Genomic DNA, 6,190 nt, shown 5'->3' with positions numbered 1-6,190 from the left:
TATGTGTTGATTGAGAACTGATTATGATTCTGAGTTTGAGGCATGTGTTAGTAAGGAATTGTCTTGATGAGTAAATTTAAATATATGCACATTGAATGGTGAATTTCTTCTGTGATGTTTCTGTTGGTGCTCTGACTCCAGCAATCTCAGCCAGATATTGGGATTATGCAGAGTGGGTAAGAGCTCAGCTGCTAACCAAAAGGTCAGCAGTTTGAATCCACCAGCCACTCCTTGGAAACACTCTAGGGCAGTTCTACTCTGTCCTATAGGGTCGCTATGAGTTGGAATCAACTCGACAGCAATGGGTATTAATGGGTAACTTCAGTGAAAGCATCCACCCATACTTTCTAACTGACTTTCAGTTAGACAGGGCATGTGACTAGTTCTGACCAATGAGCTGTGAGTACAAATGCGTCAAAATACAGGCCAAAGCATTAGAAAAAGAGTTCTCTAGCACATTCTTCTCCTATCTGGTAATAATGGAAGCCCTCTTTTTTCTCAAAGCTACACGATGAGTCCTTCAGTGAGTGTGTGGTACAGCCCTCCCACTGATCTTCAATGGACATAAAATGTAAGCAAGAAATAAACATAGCTGTATTAATCAATTGAGATTTGAGGGTTAATATGTTACTGCAACATAGCCCAGCCCATTTTGACCAAATATAACTCTGCCTGTCAGGGGGTGGGTGGATGGGTGTGGGGGATGCAGATCCCTGGGGTCATCTTTGGAAGTGGACCATGGCTTATAGAAAGCAGATTGGGAAAACTACTTTGTGCGTTAATGGTTAAGTGATCATGATAATGGGGATGGGGTTATCTAGCTGAGACAGATAGGGTTAACTGTGCTGGCAGAATAAAAGAGCTATTAAAAGATTACCACCTAGAAGCTGGGTAAACAGGAACCACATCCTGTCAACATAAAATAAGGTTAGAACAACCCGTGAATTACTACTTCCTCCTTAGTGTTTTTCTAGTCCCTTCCCCGTCTTATAGGCTCTGCATGTGCAGAAAAACAAAGTGTGACCACTGTTTTGGCTCACTGAAGGGGGCAAAGTAGTGCAGAAGATCAGTGCGCCTGAGCCATATCCCATTATAAGCGATGCCACAGGCTGCCAAGGGGACTCCATGTTGAATATCAGCAGGTTCCATCTTGGATTCCAGATGCGAGTGCAACCTAATTAGTATGCACTGCCATTCTGAGAAGTATCCGCCCCTTCAAAGAAATCCACTGAATATTCACTGCTCTATTATCTCCACCAAACCCATATAAGCCCTAGCCTTGCTTCCCCCCCTTTAAGTCAGTCTTTTGGAGAGGCATGAGCCCCCACTGACTCCTTTTACTTGTCACAAGTAAAATAAACTTGTTAGAGTTGAACTCAGAAATTGTCTCCTCTGTGTATTCTTACAAGAGAAAGACAAAGACCCACTAAGTCTGGAGGGCCTCCGTGCCCTCGGTGGTAACACAGCCTTCTGGGTGCTTTTACCTAAATTGTAGCTAGTTACTCATTAGGCAGTTGGCCAGAATGGTGTCTGAGAACAATATAGCAAAGTTCATCACAGATTTTTTAGGTCTATTGGTAGGATTCATCTACCCTGTATTAACCACTGAGGCACAGTCAAGTATGTAATTATGAACATCAATATAGGGCATCTCTTATCGAGTAACAAGTCAATTAGAAACAAAAGTCTAAGTGACTATAATTGTTCTTACTGGCTGTCAGAGAGAAATGTGTGGGTCACAATGTCAACTTATCACATGGGAAATATCTTGAGTAGATTGGACCCACTGCTAAAGAACCTCTGGGATTTCAATGTTATCAGTAACTTTAGATGAAAACTTCAGTGGAAGAGTTTTTTGACACCTCAGTCCCCTTATGATGCCAATACTTGGCATAAGTCCCTGCCCTAGTAGCATTCTAGGGCGATGCACAGGATAGGTGGGACATAATCAACTGGTCTGAAAGTCTTGCTGGCTAATGAGTGCTCCCAGGCTGCAGCATCCTAACAGGCAGCCTATAACAAATGGCTATGCCAGGAAGGACTCGAAGTCAGGAGGCAGAGAAGGTCTCTGTGTGAGTCAAACACTTCCCTGGGAAAGGACACTGCTGGTGAGAAGTAAGATTTGCAAACTTGGTTGGTATTAGCTCCAAGGCTATCATTAGCAATGAGGCAGTGGGGGAAAGGCCTGATGGAACCACCTTACACCTGCATACCTTGAGGGAGGAGAGGATGATTCTGATTTTGAAACTCTTTGCAGATTGTTGAAATGACAGCAGTAATATGGTGGAATTGATGGACAGCTGGGGGAAAGAGAAAGAGGAAATATATGGAGAAATGGTCGTTGTTTAGAATGGAGTGGTGGCTACCTCAAGGCCTGGTATAAGATCTGGTGAATAGGATAGATCACCAAAACCTGGGGAAATGGGCACCACCAGCAAGGTGGCCTGCTCCTATTGGTGGCTGACAATAATTACTCCCAAAGAACCACTCTAAATTCATGAAGGCGTTCCTTGTTAGACTGAGCATTTATAATCACTAGCCAACATCCCAATGAGTTTTATTTAAAGGGTCACATGGGAATGCATGACATCTTGAGGGTATGAGTTCTGAAGTGAGCAGCAAGTGTGCTGGAAAACAGCCACCTCAGTCTATTTTAAACAGAGACTATGACCAGGGGCTTGGTAGATGCTTGTATTGTGGTATCAGTACCAGTAACTGTCAAGTCAGTTCTGACTCAGGGAGACTCCATGTTTGGCAAAGTAGAACTGTGCTCCATAGGGCTTTCAGTGGCTGACTTTTTGGAAGCAGATTACCAGGCCTTTCTTCCAAGGCACCTCTGGGTAGATTCAAACCTCCAACCTTTTGGTTAGCTGCCAAGGACTTAACTGTTTGCACCACCCAGGGATTCCTTGTATTGTAGTGATGGCGAGTTAATAATAACATAACAGAAAAAGGTAAGACAAATACTAGAATGTGTCAGTAGGCATTCCCTCTACAGCTTCTACCTGGAGAAAAGGAAAGGGTTATCTAAACTATTTTAGATAAAAGTTTGATGGATCCCTTGGTGTTAAATTTCAGACCCCCTTCCTGTAGCCTGTAGGCATAATGAAGAGGGTTCATTGTTGGGACTGGGATTTAGAGCCATGAACAAAAGCTAAGAAGGAAGAAGCTATTCAAATGTAACTACAGGCTTCTATGATATTGTGTATCATAGTGAAAAATATTAATGCCCATTTACAGTTTCATACTGCTTAGTTGAATATTTGTATTACACTTAGTGTTAGCATGCTTATGATATGGCTTTCTTTCTTGATATAGTCAGCTTTATGAGCTCACACACATTTTCTAAGTTACAAAGTTCTGATTGCATATGAAATGTACTGACCAAGTGTAAGCAGACACTGTTGATGCCCTACGCCATATTTCCTAGGCCCACCTCTGAGTTCACTTGCAGGCGGGTAAACAATTTGCTGCATGATGGCAATTTACCACCTCAAGTGCCTTCTTCTCTGCCTGAGTGTTTTCTGCAGCATCAGGGGGTTTGCTGAGTCATACACAGCAGCAACTCCAAGGGCAGGGGAGTTAATGTTCCAGAAACAACTGTTGACAATAAGGAAAAGAAGAATGGTGGAGGCCAGCCTCCTAGCCTCCAGTGGAACAAGTCTGAGGTGACTTCCATACTGTTTCTCAGAGGGTGCCCAGACAGAGTGAGCCCCAGTTGCCCCCAGGGGTAATCTGCTCATTAAGGCACTTTTTTTTTTATTGGCTTTTCTCTCTTCCCTGTCTAATTTCCCCCACTCTCCCTCTAGTGCTTCCTGAGATCATCTCCCAAGTAAACCACTTGGACCCTGTCGCAGTGGCAGTGAATGTCGGGACGGCGGAGACAGTAACCAAACACAACTCTTACAGAGAAGTGGGGCCAGGAGGGTCACTCTGAGGAGTTGACCCTGGCGTCAGTCCCAGGAGTTTATTTATAGTCAATACAGCAAGCAGTGAAGCAAATAACAGAACAATGGGCTTTGGGTGCAGGCAAGGGAGAAGGAATTCAGGTAAATAAGTCAATCAGTAAAGGGACAATAGGTTTGGGAAAACAAGTCGTGACAAGTCTCAACATGTTGGGGACAAGTCTCAGCATGTTGGGGACAAGTCTCAACATGCTGTGCAGCATAGAGGCCTGTGGGGGCTGCAGTTGTCAATAGTGCAGCCATGTTTAAATGGCATATATCCCCACAGGACCCAAGTCTTTGTCTCAGAGTCTGACTTTGGGGAAACCCAAACTAAGGCACCAAGCCTAGCTCATCATTTTGGAGATGATTCTTCAATTTTTAATGAAGGTGGAAACCTCGGATGTTTTATGAAACCTCGAATGTTTTATGTGAACCATCTAACTCAAGAACCATACATTGCACTCTCTGACCCCTTATCCACATTCCAACGTATAGTCTCTGGCCCCCATTAAGGAGGCACTTTGACACTCAGGGAAAACCAGACCTGTTGTCGCCGTCCATATATTTGAAACAGGAAGAGTGGTGGTCTAGGATGGAATGAGAGTACACATCTGCTCAGTACTCCCTGCCTGACACTTACCTTGATCTTCAGGTACACTTTCTCTCTGTCTAGACCAATTGCTTAGTTTGACTAATGGGGAAGTCTGCCCGTGGCTTACACTGCCTATGCCGCCTTACTCTTGGGTGCGCCCAAAGCCAACTCCAACGGCCACAATTGCTATCGCTGTCCGTGGTGCTGACCTAGCGCATGCCTCCATGTGGCCGTATGTTTTTGCTGTCCGTGGTGCTGACCAAAGGTTCTTTTCAATGTCCACGAAGACGCTGCCGACTGAAAGAGCAAGCTTTTGAGGCACAGGAGAGGATCCAAGGATAAATACGAGACTTTGGCTCCTACTGAGGTGCATCATAGGATTTAAGATACGGGCCTGTGCATCCCCCATTAATACTAAAGAATCAATACTTGTCCTGCTCCATATTTCCAGAACAAGTTCTGGAATTTAGAACAGTTGATGGAGGAGAGTAAGGAAATAGCAAACAAGGTTATATCTCCCAGGCCATTAGCCACAGCAAGGAATCCACCATACTTTGAAAATTTCTTCTTTCTGATTTCCCATATCTAATCTATCAGGAACTGTGAATTCTGTCTTCTAAATATCTCTTGCATTAGTCCACTTTTTTTCACCTCCAGCACCATTTACATGATGACGGTGATCGTCACCACTAACCCCATTACCACTCTCACACTGGTTGCTCTAGTTACCATCATTTTTTGCTTGGATCATCTCTCTAGGATAAAATTTTCAAAGTGGAATGACTGAGTCAAAGTGTAGGTACGTTGTGAAAGTATCTTGTCAGAGTATCTGTACCAAGTTGCACTTGTATAATAGGTTCAGTGCCACTCTCAGATTGCAAGTGCTCTAAACAGCAGTGCATTTATTTTTACAAAAATTGATGGCATTTTACTGTATGTAAACTATACTTCAATAAAAAGATTGGCCCAAAGAAATCAATTAAACTGACACTTAGATAGTAGACAGGCTTGGCGATCTGCTTCCCAAAGGTCACAGCCTTGAAAACCCTATGGAGCGGTTCTACCCTGCATGCATGGCGTCGCCATGAGTCAGAATTGACTTGAGAGCAACCAACAATAACGTAAAGTGCTTAGCGTGTGCCATGGCTGGGATACATGTACATGGTGTTTCAAAGCAAACCTTTGAGATAAGTTCTATTTTCCAGATGTTGTGATTGGAGTTGTGGTGGTGCAGTGGTTAAGAGCGTGGCTGCTAACCAAAAGGGTGGTGGTTCGAATCCACCAGATGCTCCTTGGAAACTCTATGGGGCAGTTCTACTCTGTCCTATATAGGGTCACTATGAGTTGGAATCAACTAGATGGCAACAGTTTTGGTGTTTTTTGGTTGTTTGCGTAAGGTGCCGTTGAGCTGATTTTCCAGATAGAATGACGAAACCCAAATAGATCAAGAAACTTGCTGGAGAAACCCCGAGAGTATGGCCCCCAGACACCCTTTTGGCTCGTGGTGAAGTCATCTCCGAGGTTCACCGTTCAACCTGGGAGTGGACAGCCCCATAAAACCAAATGGGACTAATGAGGTACAGCAGTCCAGGGACAAGGGCCAGAAGGCAGAAGGGGACAAGGAAGCTGGTGATAGGGAACCCAAGGTTGA

This window comes from Trichechus manatus, unplaced genomic scaffold (genome assembly GCF_000243295.1).
Source record: "Trichechus manatus latirostris isolate Lorelei unplaced genomic scaffold, TriManLat1.0 scaffold00011, whole genome shotgun sequence".
Taxonomy (NCBI): domain Eukaryota; kingdom Metazoa; phylum Chordata; class Mammalia; order Sirenia; family Trichechidae; genus Trichechus; species Trichechus manatus.
The sequence above is the reverse complement of the archived record's forward strand: the minus strand, read 5'-3'. Positions refer to the sequence as shown.